At 36.2% G+C, this 17,823-nt stretch overlaps 1 protein-coding gene across 3 annotated transcripts in view; it reads left to right on the top strand.

Annotated features, from left to right (window-relative positions):
• Positions 1 to 17,823, top strand: part of LOC141404301 (gonadotropin-releasing hormone receptor-like) — a 262,725-nt gene that overhangs the window by 141,683 nt on the left and 103,219 nt on the right. The gene's annotated exons all lie outside the window — the stretch shown is intronic.

The raw sequence follows: 17,823 nt of genomic DNA, 5'->3' as shown, positions 1-17,823 counted from the left end.
GGTGAATGGACATAAATAGATTGCCAAATGAAGATTTTGTCCAAACTAACAAGCAAATAAATCTGGCATTACGCAATGTATACACAACCACAGGTGAAATTTATGTGTGTGTTTTGTTTATTTTTTGAAACTGAGGTTTAATGACATTTATTATGTCAACTGCAGAAATTGAAATATTCGAGAAATACGTTAAGTTTGAAAGTGAACTAAATCTGTAGACACAACTCTTTTCACGTAGGAACAGGATAATTTTATAATAAAGGTAGTGAATGCCTTAGTGAGGGTTGCGTGTGTAGCGCCAAAATATATTTTAGTTAAGCAGGAATCTATTTTTAATACAGTCGACTTGAAAAATGAATATGTGGTAAGCAAACCGCCTTATCATAGGAGGTCGTTAGAATAAAATAATATTAGTATTTCCATTGCCACATGAGGTACATATGTCTGAGTCAGATTACTGGATGTAATCTATGCTGCAGACTGAAGGTCACAACATGAGGAATGTCTGAGTCAGATTACTGGATGTAATCTATGCTGCAGACTGAAAACCATGTGTAGCGTGATTGCTTGCCACATGTGAGATTACGAAGTATTTTATGATCTCTCCATAAGATTGTATGCCAGATGCGTTCGTAAACATTTATGCACTCTTCCTCTCTCTTCTGCACACTACTCTAAGTTAGGTTAAGTCATATTTTACTACTTAGTTGTTAAGAATATTTTTTTATTTTAATAAAACAGTGCACTATAAGCAAGAAACACCTTTGTGTAGTTTTTTTAGAAGGGATCCCGGTTTAACAACAGAATTAATTTGTGTAGGACATTTACTTAAGTTGTTTAATAAGTTGCTCCTAATTTAAATAAATACAAAATTGGTCATAGATGTAAGCCCAACAAAAATTTTTGAGCTTGCCACATTAGCCAAATAACCCGTTATAACTCCGCCTACACCTTTACTAATTACTATGTAATGAGTGTCGATGGTACATAGTGCGTGAAGGCACAACTTTCAAAATACCAATGATTGTGAGGTACCGTTCTATGGGGGCAGTATGAATGCGATGACCTATACCTACAAATTTCAGATGGAAAGTTTTATAATCACAACGAATACTAAATACAAGATTTCAGCCATTTCGGTGGGTTATTGTGGCCACAAACTTCAGAATACCGAAAATCGGGAGGTACCGTTCTATGGGGATTATATGAAGGCATGGACCTATACCGAAAAATGTAGAGGGAAAAGTTTAATACCCCCAATGAAGACTAAATACCAAATTTCAACCGTTTCGGTGGGTTATTGTGGCCACAAACTTCAGAATACCGAAAATCGGGAGGTACCGTTCTATGTAGGCTGTATGAATGCGTATACCGACAAATTGAAAGTTGAATATCCCTACGAAGACTAAATACCAAATTTCAGCCATTTCGATGGATTATTGTGGGCAGAACCTTCAAAATACCGAAAGTCGGGAGGTACCGTTCTATGGGGTGCTGTATTAAAGCGCGGAACTGTCCTGACAATTTTCTAGGGGGAATGTTTTATACCCCAAACGAAGACTAGATATCAAATTTTAACCATTTCGGTGGAATATTGAGGTCACAACCTTGAGGTCACAACCTTCGGAAATCGGGAGATACCGTTCTATTGGGGCTATATGAAGGCGTGGACCTATACCAACAAATTTCATATGGAACGTTTTATATCCCAAATGAAGACTAAATACCAAATTTCAGCCATTTCGATGGATTATTGTGGGCAGAACCTTCAAAATACCGAAAGTCGGGAGGTACCGTTCTATGGGGTTCTGTATTAAAGCGTGGAACTGTCCTGACAATTTTCTGGGGGAATGTTTTATACCCCAAACGAAGAATAATACCAAATTTCAGCCATTTCGCGGGATTATTGTGGCCACAACCTTCAACATACCGAAAATCTGGATATACCATTCTATAGGGTCTATATGAAGGCGTGGACCAACATATCTATTCTGAAATGTTTTATATCCCCTGCGAAGACTAAAAACAAAATTTCAACCATTTTGGTGTGATAATGGCTCTAAAACCTTAAAAGTACCGAAAAACGGGAAGGATAATCCTGTGGAGACTATATGAAGACATGAACCTATACCAATTACTATCAGGTCGGAAATTTTATGCCCCCAACGAAGACTAAATACCAAATTTCAGCCATTTTGATAAGATAATGAGAAAACCTTTAAAATACCAAAAATCTGGTGGTACCCTTCTAAGGGGCTATAACAACACGTGGACCTATATTGACAAATTTCCGGGGAAAGTTTTGTAGCCTCAAAGGAGACTAAATACGATATTTAATTTCGGTAAGATAATGTGGAGGTATCGTTCTATGGGGACTATATCGGCACGTGGATCTATACTAACAAATTTCTGGGGCAGCGTTTTTAGCCCTAAATAAAACCGAACATTCAAATTTCTGCCATTTCTGTAAGACAATATGTGCCTTCAAAATGCCGAACATCGGAATTGCCTATGGAGGCAATATCAAAACGTGAAACAATAGTGACCGATTTCTGGAGCAAAATCTGTTAGCCCCAAACACGGTGTGCCATAACCAAATTTAAATGGAAGGTGCTTACACCTGGGAAGTTGTTGCAGATTCTGAAACTACAATGCACATAGATGAAAAATATCAAGAAACAAAAAAATTCGCCGGAAGGATTTTCAAATAATTCGCGTTTTAAGTTCACATTTTTAGGGGTTTTTGGGGTTTCACGACTTTGCTTGGAAACCGCGAGTCCTATATAATAAATTGTAGCTGTGAAAATTCTCCACAAGATTGACCTTTATGATATTTTCATAGGTTTTACCGTTTTTGAGATATAGAAATTCAAATTGAGACAATGCACTGACTGTATCGCCTCCTTATAAAACAATATCATGCTCAGTGCGCCTTAACTAACTTTTGATGAAAACCGCTTACACATGGGAAGATTTCGCGGATAATGAACAGCAATGTTCATAGATAAGAAAAATAAAAAATAAATCGCGATCAAAATTCACAATTTTAGGGATTTTTTAGGTTTTCACGATTTTGCGTGGAAACCGCAAGTCTTAGCGAAATGAGTCTAAAGAAAATGTTGTAGCTGTGAAAATTCTCTACTAGACTGATCTTTATGTTTTTTCGTAGGTTTTACCATTTTTGAGATATCGAGGTTCAGTTCAAACATTTAGGTTTTTATCTTAAGTCTTCAAGATTTTGCTTGGAAACCGCAAGTCATATCGAAATGGGACTAAAGAAAATGTTGAAGCTCTTAAAATTCTCTACAACATTGGATGATTTATTTTTTCCTAGGTTGTACCATTTTCAAGATATATAAGTTTAATTTGGGAAATTGCAGTAATGACATTGTTTTATAAGGAGGCGATACAGTCAGTGCATTGTCTCAATTTGAGCTTCTATATCTCAAAAACGGTAAAACCTCAGAATCCGCGAAATCTTCCCATGTGTAAGCGGTTTTCATCAAGAGTTAGTTAAGGCGCACTGAGCATGATATTGTTTTATAAGGAGGCGACACAGTCAGTGCATTGTCTCAATTTGAGCTTCTATATCTCAAAAACGGTAAAACCTACGTAAATATCATAAAGGCCAATCTTGTGGAGAATTTTCACAGCTACAATTTCTTTAGGACCATTTACATAGGACTCACGGTTTCCAAGCAAAATCGTGAAAACCTAAATAACCCCTAAAAATGTGAACTTAAATCGCGATTTATTTGAAAGTCCCTCCGGGAGCATTGTAGTTTCAGAATCTGTAAAAACTTCCCAGGTGTACGCTGCTTCCATTTAAAATAAGTTAAGACGCACCGTGCAAATAAAACCAAATGCCAACTTTTAGCCGAAACCTATATCAACACGTGGGCTGGGGGAAAGGTTTGTAGCCTCAGGGAAGACTAAATACCAAATTTCAGCCATTTAGGTAGGATGGTGTGGATGAAACCTTCAAAATAACGAAAATCGGGATGTATCGTTCAATGGGGGCTATACAAAAACGTGAACATATACTGACAAATTTCTGGGGGAAGGGTTTAAACCTTAACGATTTTTAGCAATTTCGGTAAGATAATGTGTCTGAAACATTCAGAAAATCGGGAGGTGCCGTTCTATGGGGATATATCAAGACTTGGATCTATACAGACAAATTTCTGGCTAAAATCTTTTAGCACCAAATAAGACCAAACCGTAATTTTGTAGGTCAGCGTACAATTTGTTGAGCTTCTGGGTCATTTTGCCTGGAAACTTGAACTTGCCGACGAAATGCCTTATATCGCTGTAAACTGAACCATAGTTAGCACTTACCATCGGTAAAAATTTCAAAACGCTCCTCGAACTGCACTTAAGTGAAAATTTTGAATTGGGAACTCGATGTACGTTTGAAAAAAATTTACGATGTATAAACTTTCGACTAACTGTATGCCTTGTTACTACTTCTCAACTTGTCGCAGATAGCTATGACATGCGCTGAAGACTTGAATATGCACTCGACCCAAATATCTTGCGTAGCTAGCGTTTGAAATTGTTCTAAACTTGGATTCATATAGCACCCTCATTTCAGCAGTCCCCTATTATTAAATAGGAATTAAACCTTTCAAAAATGTGATTCGCATAAATGTGGTGGAATATAAGAAGGATAGAGGTTTTTGTGGAACTTCCTATTTCAATCAACATAGCTTCGAGACCCTGTTACTGAATACCTCCCACGATTTGCGTCCACACGTATAATAGACTATACAGCGTTTCAAAGCGGTGATTGGTAATGGAATAATGGGCAAAACTTAAGCATTTTCCAGTAAAATTGTTATTCGTATAAATTATTTTATATTTCAATGTTGGCATGTATTTACAAAGCATGGCAGATTCGTATTCATATTTATACATAAATCCATATGTACATATGGGTGTGGTTGTATTAAAGTCCAACCCGACATTCGTTCTATATTGCAAATACTAAACTAATTAAGGTTCTCTTTATTTCATTGACTTTCTTTTTACATACATATGTAGATATTTACATTGACTTTGAATATTAATTAACTTAGTTGGATTTAGTTTAATTGCGTTCTTAATATGGATTTATTTAATAAAGGGAAAATAATGGCCAGCGAAAGTAACAAACAGTTGCTATTGTTGTTTGCATTTAAATTCATAAAGCAGCAAATTTTTAAAATAATCATTGAATATGTGCATGATTTAACATGAAACGCATAATTATAGTCCATTCAGGCTGAAAAATATAATCCATAAAAGTTTTTTTTCTTGTGCAATATTTTCCAGGATTTATTCAACAATGTACGAGTATGAATTCATACTCAAATAACAAAGAGTTTTGGTTTCTCAAAATCACTTATACCATAAATACAAGTGAGCAAAATATGTAAATACCTACATACATACATATGTATGTACATACGAGTGTACATATTTTTAATATTAAGTTTTATTTGCATGCACGCGCAATTAAATTAGCGGTTGAATTAAAGGCCACAATTGCAATTAGTTGTTTCACACTGTGATATAATTCTGATTATTATTAAATAAAAGCTCAACATAGCTATTTTGATAGCTACACACACATATGGTAAAACCCAAAAATATTTAACAATCGACGAATCCGAGTTTCTCAATTTCAGAATTTGCGAACTGTTAACATATTCTATATAGTATGGCTAAGATTCTTTAAAATGAATGTCGACCATTAAAATTAATTTACGTGGAAACTGTGTTGGCTTCAAAGTAGAAGTTTTTTTTACGCGACGGATCTAATGAGCCCTTCCGCGTTCGATTCCATCCACTAAAACGGTGGATATAGATACATTGAAAATAGAGAAATCTGCAAAAAAAAAAAATGGCAAATTCGCGTACTAAGTCGCTTTCTTGGAAACTTTTTACATATGTACAGTAGGGTTATAACTTTTTGCACTTTTTTGCATGTTTTTTATTTCTCATCCGTTTGGACTCAAATTTTGGATCTAGGCGTTTTGAGCGTCAATTTTTCGATATTTGGGGTCATATTAAAAATATGCAAAAAATATGCAAAAAATATGCAAAAAATATGCCAAAAAATATGCAAAATATGCAAAAAATATGCAAAATATGCAAAAAATATGCAGAATATGCAAAATATGCAAACAGTTTTTGAGCGAAAATCGTCATAAAAGTCGTAAAATTTACAATTAAAGTTGGAAAGAATCATCAAAAACACTTTAAAGTGTCCTAAATTAAGACTGTTGGCCATTTAACGTCGATTTTTTGGCAGATTATTATGTTATTGATACCTCTTACGACGGTGTGGTGTAGGGTATATTGTATTGTAGTACTATTTTTTATTGTTAAACTATGCAAAAATATAAAATTTGATAAAATATCAATTATTTTATGTAAATTCAATATTTCTTTGTCTTAATTTGTAGCTTTAGGCTGGTTTTAACTCAAAGGGGAGAAATCGATGTGGGATTTTTTTTAGGTGGGGGTGCCGCCTAGACTGTTTACTTAGATTAGATTTTAGATAGATTTAAGATTAAGATTGCCAATTGAGCACCATTGGAATAAGTTAACAACATGTGCTACTGGAGCCTCGAAGTTATGAAAATCTCGTCTCTCTCGGCGACCCATATCTGTGGAACGGTTAAAGCTATTTGACCGTATTATGCATTGAATTAGAAGCCATTCTGTTTATTTTATATTCAAAAAAATGCGTAAGTATTACTGAATTCGAGATAGAAAGCCAGTGTCCCGATTAACGTGACCACGTACGCCTTAGGGCGAAAATGGAGCCTATCTTGGTATAGCCGACTACTTGGAGAACGCATTGTTTTAGTTGTTAGTCCTTTGTAATTAATTGGTTGTAATCTGTGGTGAGCTCGACTCGGAGTTAATGTGATTTTTTATGAATTTCGAACAGTTGTTCTTTCGTAAGTCTGGGTCGAATATTTCCGGAGAAGTATCCATCTTCGCTTTGTTAAGATTTTTGTCGTCATTTGACTCTTTACGGTGTTTTGCACTGTCAGATCAAACAATGCCAAGCCAACAAGTTCAGGACTATGATACCACAGGTGATTTATCATTTTTTTATTTCCTTTTTCTGTCTATGTTTTCGTATTTCAATAGATTTTCAATGAGGTCTAGGTCTTCTTTTGATGCAAAACGCTTCGTAGAATCTGAAGAACCATCTGTCCCGAAAATAATCAAGCGCAGCTTCAACAAAAACTCCTAACTATGAAATTGTCATTGCTGCTGGATCCCTGTAAAGTGTCCTATAGGAACGTTAGTCATATCATTTTATCTACACTAGAAGCTCTCAGAGATGACCCCAACAAATATATGATCTTTAGAAGCTTTATCCGTTTATTACGGAGAATAAACAGTGAAAAATACTAGCAACAACTTCAAGGAAGATACCCTAAAACAAGGCTATTTGCGTGCACTGGCATGGAAAACTATTACCAGGTATTCCCAAAACAGTGCAGGAAGAACGGGTTGCTGTTCTGGTATCATCTGGTATGGGGGTAAAGAACAACTCCTGGGCGTTCCTGAAACTGACAGTAGCTCAGGGGAGAAACAAGACTTAGCAGTGTACGAATGCCTAGAATAATGGGGTCTTAACAGCTTGAGCAGATGTTAAGTCGAGAGCATCTGTACCTGCGTACAGATTTATAAGATGTATTGTTGAGAGGGATTTTTGACTGCAAGTTTGGCAGCACATCCGGACATCAACCAAACATATTCACGCGATTTCTATAAGAATAGTCTGCGACAAATCCAAGTTCGATGTAGGGGAGAATGTTTTAAAACTACTTCCCAGCTGACTTCCCAAGAACAAGAGGTCGTAGAAGCACTTTGTGTTTTCATCTTTCGAGCCCGGTTTAACGCGCCCAGAACGTTTCTTATTTTGTTTATTTATTTTGTATAAAACGACAACAACTGAGTGTTATAAAAGAGAGTGTGGGTTATTGATTTTACAAAACGTATAAGGAACAAGATAATGGTTATGTAAATATAATATTGGATGGATTGGGTACACATAATCAATAGGTTGAAAAGGATTAGAGACAATAGATTGAGTTTAATACAACAAATAGTGAAAACGAAATTCAGAAATATTTTTTAGGTGCAAAAAAAAGACCTAACAGCATTGAAGATTTATTGAAATACAAACAAATATCAGATAAAGGAAATAACAAATCATCTGTGGTATCTTAGTCCTGAACTTGTTGGCCAGATCTGATAGTCCAAACCACCGTAAAGAGCCAAATGCAACAAAAATCTTAACAAAGCAAACAGAAGAAGATGGAAAAAAACCAAACTAATAGTACGGTTACACTAGAGTTTTTTTTGCCGGGTTAACCCAATTCGAGAGGATTTATTTGACGTTTGCGCTATCGAATTGATATTTGAAATCCAAACCCACTGGGTTAATCCGGCTAAGTGTAACCGGGGTATAACAAAAGAACAACTGCCGCAATTTCCAGAAAAAGTCTACCTGGCGTAATTACAGGGTATACTTACTTGTTGTTAAAGAGATTAAGCATTAACTCCGAATTTCTTGAAAAAGATCCAGTAACTTGACCGCAGAACATTAATTACCAGGAAGGGTAAATGATGTTAAACAACTTGAAAGTTGTGAACGACATAGCAGAGCAAGGAGTCGAGTTCATCACCAAGTAGTCATCTTTACCCAGATGTCTCCAAAATCACATTATGTCAGTCACTTAAATAAATTTAAATATGAACAAAATGTAAAAGACATCTGTTTTCATTCCCAAAAATTGATAATATGGGAAGAAATAAAAAATAATTTAAAAAATTAAGTTACAATGTTTTATTTATAAAAACACTTAAAACTAGAACATAATTTTTAATGATGGATTCTCTCAAATAAAACGCTGGTGGCCGTTTAATATTGCCACAATTTTTAATTCAAATGCAAGCCTTTTATTTGAGAGACTTAATCATTAAAATTATTTTCTAGTTTTATGTGCTTTTGTAAATAAAACACTGTAACTTATTTTTTTAACTATTTTTTATTTTTAACTTTTCAGCATTTAATTTTTTTGACCACTGGGAACCTCATAACAAAATTATAGCCAATTTATGCCGAAAATGTAGATAAAAACTTTAAAATACCTGAAATCGTGTTGTACAGTTATATAGGGGCTATACCAAAACCTTGACCTGAGTCCAACATTTTTAGTGAGGAAGTTTCTGTACCATTGGGAACCCCAAATGCCAAGTTATAGCCAATTCGGCTTAAAAATTTAAACAGAATCCTTAAAATACTTTAAATCGGGTGGTACCGCTATATGGGGGCTCTAAGAAAAAATGGACCCATATTGGTTTTGGTTTCATATTCATGTATTGTCATCCAAGTCTGAAAAGTGTGCAAAGTTTTTGTTCGATTGGTCAACTACAACTGTGTGGAAAATAAGTTACTACATTTGAACTAAACAGACACAAAAGCAAGTTAAATTAAACGCTGTAAAAAGGGTTTTTTCACAATAGACTCCATTTTCACCCTAAGGCGTTTTCGGGACATTGGCTTTATTATCTTGAATTCAGTACTACTTACGTATTTTGTTGTTCGACAAGAAATATTAAGAATAGTATGGCATTTAATTTAATGCATAACACGGGCAAATAGTTTTAACCGTTTCATAGATATGGGTAGCTGAAGTCGTTAAATAGCCAAAAAATCGAGATTTTCATAACTACGAGGACCCAGTGGCATGTGTTAACATATTCCAATTGTGCTCAAACTTTAACAATCTTAAAATCTAACCCAACTGAACACTTTAGGGGAGTGCCGCATAAAAAATCCGACATCGATGTTTTCCCTTTGAGTTAAAACCAGACTAATGCAACAAATTAAGACAAAGAAAATATTGAATTTTAAATAAAATATTTGACATTTTAACAAATTTTATATTTTTTAATAGGTAAATAATAAAAAAAATGTATTACAATATACATATAACCATATTTTTATATCCACACTGTGGTTAAGGCATAATAATCTGCTAAAAAGCGACGTTAAACGGCCAACAAGTTTAATTTAGGACACTTTGATGATTTTTCCCAACTTTAACTGTCAATTCTACGACTTTTATGACGATTTTCGTCCAAAAACTGTTTGCATACTTTGCATATTTTTTGCATATTCTGCATATTTTTTGCATATTTTGCATATTTTTTGCATATTTTGCATATTTTTTGCATATTTTGCATATTTTTTGCATATTTTGCATATTTTTTGCATATTTTGTGCATATGCAAAATATGCAAATATGCAAAATAAATACAAAATATGACCCTGCCATTGAATTTAGATTTCTTTGAAACGAATTTTGGTCCAATCAGAATCTTCGTATCTTTATTATTAAAAAATATGCAAATATGCAAAATCCGATGTCTAATCATAAATACCATCACATAGCCGTTTAGAGCGTGAAAAACGTTTTTTATTAAAATTTGTATTTTTTTAAAGTCTAATTTAAAATCAAACCATTCTGGACCAGTTTGTTATCAAATCGCGGCATTTCAGAGCATATTAGAAACTTGTGACAATATTACAATTTTGTTGTTTCATCAGGGGCAAAACCCTACTTCCTGAGAAAATAGCCAGAAAGGTTCAAAAAACCCCCTCTCGAACGGATCTGTCGATTCGATCCAAAATTTGGCCTTCATAATATTTTGTCCAAACATAGTTTAAGTTCGAAGATGAGCCATATCGGTTCACTCCTTCCGGTACCTCCCCCACAAAAGTTCAAAAACTCTTGAAGGAACGGACCGACTTGATCCATACTTTACGCATCCTAATATATCTACCAGATATAGATCAGGTTTGAATATGGACTATATTTGCCCATTCTTTCAGGTACCTCCCACACAAAATTTCGGATAAGTTCACTTTAGGACCTGCTCTTGACTAACTTTGATTTCTGTTGAAGCAACTTGCAATCGCTGTCTCAATTACAACGGTAAAAGTTTTTTCAGTGGCAAGTCCATCCTTCTTGGGAAAACAGCCCGAAAGTTGTAAAAAAACCCCCTATGGCACCATATGTTGTAGTAGTTGGAGAGTACAATAACTCTCGAACTGATAGAACGATTTGGTCCAAAATTTGGCCTTCGTCATATTTCTTTCCAAACTTAGTTTAACTTCTAAAATGGCCCATATCGGTCCTCCCCTTAGGATACCTCCCCTACAAAAGTTCAACATTTGTGTCTAAGTGCAGTTTAGAGTCTGTTGGGAGATCCTTTGGAAATTTGTAACGATGATGTACAGCCATAATATGTTTTCCGTGGACAAGTCCATGCAACAGGTGTACTATAACCCACTGAAATGACTAGTGGGCGCGATATCTATCGAAAAGATATGACTCTCAAAATAAGATCCACTTCCGTAATGCACTACGTCGGTCCATTCCCTCCTCCGCAAAACTTTTGAACTTTAATCCTAATCCACATTTTTGTAGGCAAGTTCAAATGTCCAAAAAGTGCCACAAAATTCTGAAAAGACCCTAAATACATTCGATCTGTCCGTAGATGAAAGTTCCAATTCACATAGGCTGAAGGTATATCTCTGTCGGCAAAGTCGACTGATACTTTTTTACTTGTTTTCTATAAATATTTATTCAAACAAAGCAAATTTAAAATTTTAAGTAAAAAAAATATCAAAAGGGTTTTAGTAATCGCAGTCGTTGCGGAAACATTTTTCACGTTCTTTCCTGGACAATTTACTTCATTCTTTTGACATTTTTGTACTCATTTTGGATCCTTCGGTAAAGACATATTATTTTCTAGAAGTAAAAATCATTATTTTTGCAATTTTGGAAACCGTAACACTCGTTCATAGTAAGCGTAGAATTTCAGTCGTACGCAGATAGTACGCAGTATGAAAACTTTTACAGTTTCATTGTTCTTCATAATATCTGACAGTATTCGACATAAAATGATTTTCGAAACCGTATTCTAAAACTATATACATTTACCGTTATAAAATCAAAAAACGAAGTGGCCCAAAGAAACCAAAGGTATTTTCGTTTTCCATGGACTCCCACAATACCGAATTTATGCATCAGAACCCCTGCAAATTTTCACTGTAGCACAGTGTTATTTTATGGGATTTTAGCGAAATAGTTCGAAAACTCCAAAATATGTTTTCAAATCGAAACAACAAATATATTTCGAATAACATTTTAGCGATATGTTTTTGTTCCTTTTTTTGCTGCTATAATATCTACAGAATCTAGACAAAGCATAGGCAAATTTGAAACCGAATTTATAGAAGTTGGGTATATAAATAGGAAAAGGTATATTTTACGAGCGCTTAGAAGAAACTTATGACCGTTGCCCTGCCTATGACATTAAAATTATACTAGGCGATTTTAATGCCAAAATTGGAAAGAAGAGTATCTTTGGCCCAACAGTCGGGAATTTCAGTCTCCACAGTGAAACATCTGACAATGGTATGAGGCTGATAGACTTTGCAGCTGCAAGAAACATGGTAGTTAGCAGTACCAGATTTAAGCATCTCGCTATTCATAAGGTCACCTGGCTGTCGCCAGATCAAAGAACAAGAAATCAAATTGATCACGTTGTGATAGATGGAAGACATGCATCAAGCGTGTTGGATGTACGATCGTTCCGAGGTGCAAACATAGACTCCGACCACTACCTTGTTGCAGCAAAGGTACGTACCAGATTAAACGTAGCAAACAGACACAACACGGAAGTTGGACATCGGTAAGCTGCAATCACAACAGATAGCCACAGCATATTCCACTCAACTGGCCCAACTGCTTAATCAATGCACTCCTCGTCCCGATAACATATCAGGACAATGGCAAAATATTGCCCACTCCATGCAAACAGCCGCAAAATCAGTACCTGGATACCAGAGACCTCCACCAAGGAATCCGTGGTATGACCAGGAGTGTCGTGCTGCTACCGAAGAGAAAACTGCGGCATATAGGGCTATTTTACAATCAGTAGCAACGCGTAGCGCACGAGAGACGTATCGGGAGAAAAGTAGAGAGGAGAAACGTCTTTTCCGCAGGAAAAAGAGAGAGATGGAAAAGCGAGAGTGTGAACAAATCGAGATGTACAGGAGACAGAATGAAGTCCGAAAATTCTACCAAAGAGTGAAACATCAAACAGATGGCTTTGGAACTGGCACAACCTCCTGTAGAGACCAGCAAGGTAATCTGGTAACTGATATAGAAAGTGTGTTAAGGATATGGAAAGAGCATTTTTCCAAACTGTTGGTATCCAATAGTAGCGAAGTCGACGAAGATACCACAGATCCAATCCCAGAAGATGGTTTGAATGTATACCACCCGGCCAAGATGAGGTAAAGACAGCAATAATCCGGCTGAAGAATAATAAGACAGCAGGAGCTGATGGCCTACCAGCCGAGCTGTTTAAAATCGGAGGCGACACGCTGATAAGGTGCATGCATCAGCTAGTTAGCTCCATCTGGCAGGAAGAACGCGTACGCGGCGATTGGAACCTGAGCATCCTGTGCCGTCCATAAGAAAGGAGATAAGACTTTATGCTCTAACTATAGGGGCATAAGTCTTCTCCCTATCGTCTACAAGATAGTGTCAGGGATATTGTGCGAACGACTAAAGCCCATGGTCAACGAAGCAATTGGACCATACCAATGCGGCTTTAGACCTGGCAAGTCCACCATTGACCAGATATCTACCGTGAGGCAAATCCTGCAGAAGACCCAAGAGATGCAGATCGACACCTACCACCTTTTTGTCGATTATAAAGCAGCCTTCGACAGCCCGCTGCGTTCAAAGGTATTCCAAGCAATGTCTGAATTTGGTATCCCCGTAAAGCTCATTCGGCTTTGTAAAATTACTCTAACTGACACAAGATCTTCAGTTAAAATAGCAGAGAACCTCTCCGAAGAGTTTTGTACCAAAAGAGGTTTCAGGCATGCAGACAGCCTTTCGTGTGATCTTTTCAACATCCTGCTAGAAAAGGTTATACGAGAGGCAAACGTAAAAAAGTGACACAATCTACACCAATAGCCACATGTTACTTGCTTATGCTGATGATATAGACATCATGGGACGATCGGTAAAAGAAGTAACCGATACCTTTATGAAGGTCGAAGGAGAATCTGCTAAAGTCGGCACCGCCGTAAACACAACAAACGACATCAGTTGTGAAATAAAAAGAAGAATTGTATTGGCCAACAGATGCTACTTTGGGTTAAGTAAGCACTTTAAAAACAAATTCACAACTCTTCAAACAAAAATAACGCTTTAAAAAACACTGATAATACCCGTGCTGATGTATGGTTCCGAAGCCTGGGTACTTGCGCAAGCAGATAAGGCAGTGCTTGGCTCGTTTGAGAGAAAAATTCTTCGAAAGATCTACGGACCGATCTGCGTTGACGGTGAATATCGACGTCGTATGAACCACGAGCTGTATCTGCTATACAACGACATCAATATTCTTAAACGTATCGAGATGCAGCGGTTGCGTTGGCTAGACCATATAATAGAATGAGCGATGATGAACCCGCTAAAAAGGCGTATAAATTCGTGCCACATGGCGGTGCACGCAGAATTGGCAGGCCGAAGAGTACATGCCGCAAACAAGTGGATGAAGAGATGAAAAGGCGCGGTATTCCAAAAAACGAAGCACGAAACAGAGAGAATTGGAGATCTTTTCTTAGTTCGGTCTATGGAACAAATGTTGTGTAATGGGTCAGCTAAGTAAGTAAGACTAAAGAAAAAATCGTCATTTCAAATCTGTTTTTGTAACTAACCTTGATCGTTACACGCATTGTTCCCCAAGGGGTAAGACAGGGAAGACTAGTTTCGATCCTCGCCATGGGATCTCATAACTTTCCGTGTTTCTTGTTTGTGGATATTCTCCACAGAAGTTATTTTTCAATAACTTCTTCAACAAAAAACTGTTTATACCAAAACATCAATCGTCGGCTCGAAATATAAGAGTGACCAAAGAAAAATCCTCAATGAGAAGTTTTTCTTAGGCAACCCCATATAACGGTACCGACCAATTTCCGGTATTTTAACGTTTTTAACTACATGTTCTGGCCGAATTAGCTATAATTTGACATTTTGGGCTCCCAGTGAGCAAAAAACTGTTCCACCAAAAATTGTGGGCATAGGTCCACGTTTTCTTATAGAAACCATAACAAACCCTATTTCCGGTATTTTGACGTTTTTAGCTTCATGTTCTGGCCGAATTAACTATAATTTGGCATTTAGGGTTCTCAGTGATCAAGAAACTTCTCCAGCTAAAATTGTGTTCGCAACAGAAAGAAAAATAATAATTCCATATTAGCTCAGAGTATTTCATGGTGGAGGGTATAAAAATAGAAAAACCTAATGATTTTTAACTTGTTTAACCTTAAACTGACCACAGTTTAAACGCAAATATTAAAAAAAATCCCTTGGTGATTCGTGCTAAAACTTTTCATTTTATCGAAAAAGTTAGTTTTGAAAAACAACAGTTCCCGCTTACAATGCCCATATATATGTAGATTTTAGTCTATCCTCCATGAATCGATATTGTCCAATTTTATGTATTTCCAGAATTTTTTGTAAAATTTTCGAATAAAGATTGCTGTAATTTGGTACTATGTGTAGTCAGAGGATAGAAAGAACAAGTAAAAAAGTGTTAAGTTCAGCCGGGCCGAACTTGTTATACCCTCCACCATAAAATATTCTGAAGTAAAACAGAATAATAATTTTCTTTCCTGTCCACAATTTTAGGAGCAGATATTCTGTGACCACTTATACCTAAATAAGGTAAAAAAAATCATAAAAAATGTATTCAATCGGGAACCTTATATAATCAAAGTGTGGACCAATGTTTTTGTGAAGAAGTTTTGTGACCACAAAAATTTTAGCTAAAATCCAAAAAAAAACCGAAAATTGGGAGATACCGTTATTTTGTGACCACTAGGAACCCCAAACGTGAAATTAGAGGTAGTTCGGTCATGAAATGTAGCAGTGTTCAATTGTGGTCCCACGTGCTGTCGGTGTATGTCAATTTGCTCACTCACACAATTAGAAGAGAGAACATTTGTTTTCCCTGCCAGCATTTGGAAGTGAGTTTCTCACTTCCTCTATCAGAAGTAATCGCATTCTGAACTTCTATTCTAGAAAATAGCGATCCTTTATTATTTTACAATAACAATTGCATTGCTGTCCCTTTTTGAACTTCTTGAATAACTACCTAGTATCAGAAAAGGAGATCGAAATTCTATTATTGCTTTTTTACACTAACAATGCTACTACTTACGACTATCGCGTGGGCAGACACACTTTCTGGTCAATGCAGACACTTCGATTGCTTACGTTCATTTGAGGCGTGTACAACCTTGAACTAATATAAGAAATTAGTCTATCCGATGTTTATATGGTGCGGTGGTGCAGTGGTTAGCATGTTTGCTTTGCATTCTTAACGTCATGGGTTTGATCCCCAGGCCAGGCAATATCACATTTTTAAAATTACAACATTAATGTAGACGACAATTTCAACTAAGAATAGTTCTTTAAAACCTTGGGTACTTTGGAAAAATAATTAGAATAATAAAAAAGTAAAAAGAAAAAAAAAGAAAAAATAAAAAACAAAATAAATAATTTTTTTTTGTCACAACCAATTTTATCGCTAAAAGTACTTCTAGGAAGTCTCGAAAGCGGCATTTACAAGTAGTGTCGTGGACGTGGTTCATTTCTTCCCGAACGGTGTGTCTACTTCAATCAGAATGCGAGATCGCGGATGTGCATTTCTATCGCCTGGGAGTGACTTCTTCGGGTAATGGGCGATAAAAAAAGCTTGCTGGGTTTGGTTTGATAAATGCATTTATTTAAATGTTCCCAGCAAGCATTTTTTATCGCCCATTACCCGAAGCAGTCACTCCCAGGCGATAGAAATATACATCCGCGATCTCGCATTCTAATTGAAGTAGGCACACCGTTCGGGAAGAAATGAACCACGTCCACGACACTACTTGTGAATGCCGCTTTCGAGACTTCCTAGAAGTACTTTTAGCGATAAAATTGGTTGTGACGAAAAAAAAACATTTTTGTTCGTTTTTCATTTTATCTGTTGTTATTCTTTTAATTTTTATTTTTTACTATTCTAATTAATTTTCTAAATTACATACGTTTTTAAAGAACTATCCTTAGATGAAATTGCCATGTTCATTAATTTTTGTACTTTTAAAAATGTTATGTTGCCTGGCCTGGGAATCAAACCCATGACCTTAAGAATGCAAAGCGAACATGCTTACCACTGCACCACCGTACCTTATAAACACCAGATAGACTTATATTAGTTTAAGGTTGTACACGCCTCAAATGAACGTAAACAATCGAAGTGTCTGCATTGACCAGAGAAAGTGTCTGCCCATGCGATAGTCGTAAGTAGTAGCATTGTAAGTGTAAAAAAGCAATAATAGAATTTCGATCTCCTTTTCTGACACTAGGTAGTTATTCAAAAAGTTCAAAAAGGGGCAGCAATGCAATTGTTATTGTAAAATGATAAAGGATCGCTATTTTCTAGAATAGAAGTTCAGAATGCGATTACTTCTGATAGAGGAAGTGACTCACTCACTCCCAATTGCTGGCTGGGTTCTCTGTTTGAAAACACAACCACAAAAAATGTATGTATTGGTGTGCACAGTAGGGTGGGGCGATTTGTGTGGAAGGAAAAAAACCTTAATGAGCCCTTCGCGTTTCTGATTCCTGGGATTGAACTGAGCAAAAAAGTCCACTGGACCATATATCTACCGTG

Source organism: Musca autumnalis, unplaced genomic scaffold, assembly GCF_047663935.1.
Source record: "Musca autumnalis isolate F117 unplaced genomic scaffold, ASM4766393v1 scaffold_4, whole genome shotgun sequence".
Taxonomy (NCBI): domain Eukaryota; kingdom Metazoa; phylum Arthropoda; class Insecta; order Diptera; family Muscidae; genus Musca; species Musca autumnalis.
The sequence above is the reverse complement of the archived record's forward strand: the minus strand, read 5'-3'. Positions and strand labels throughout refer to the sequence as shown.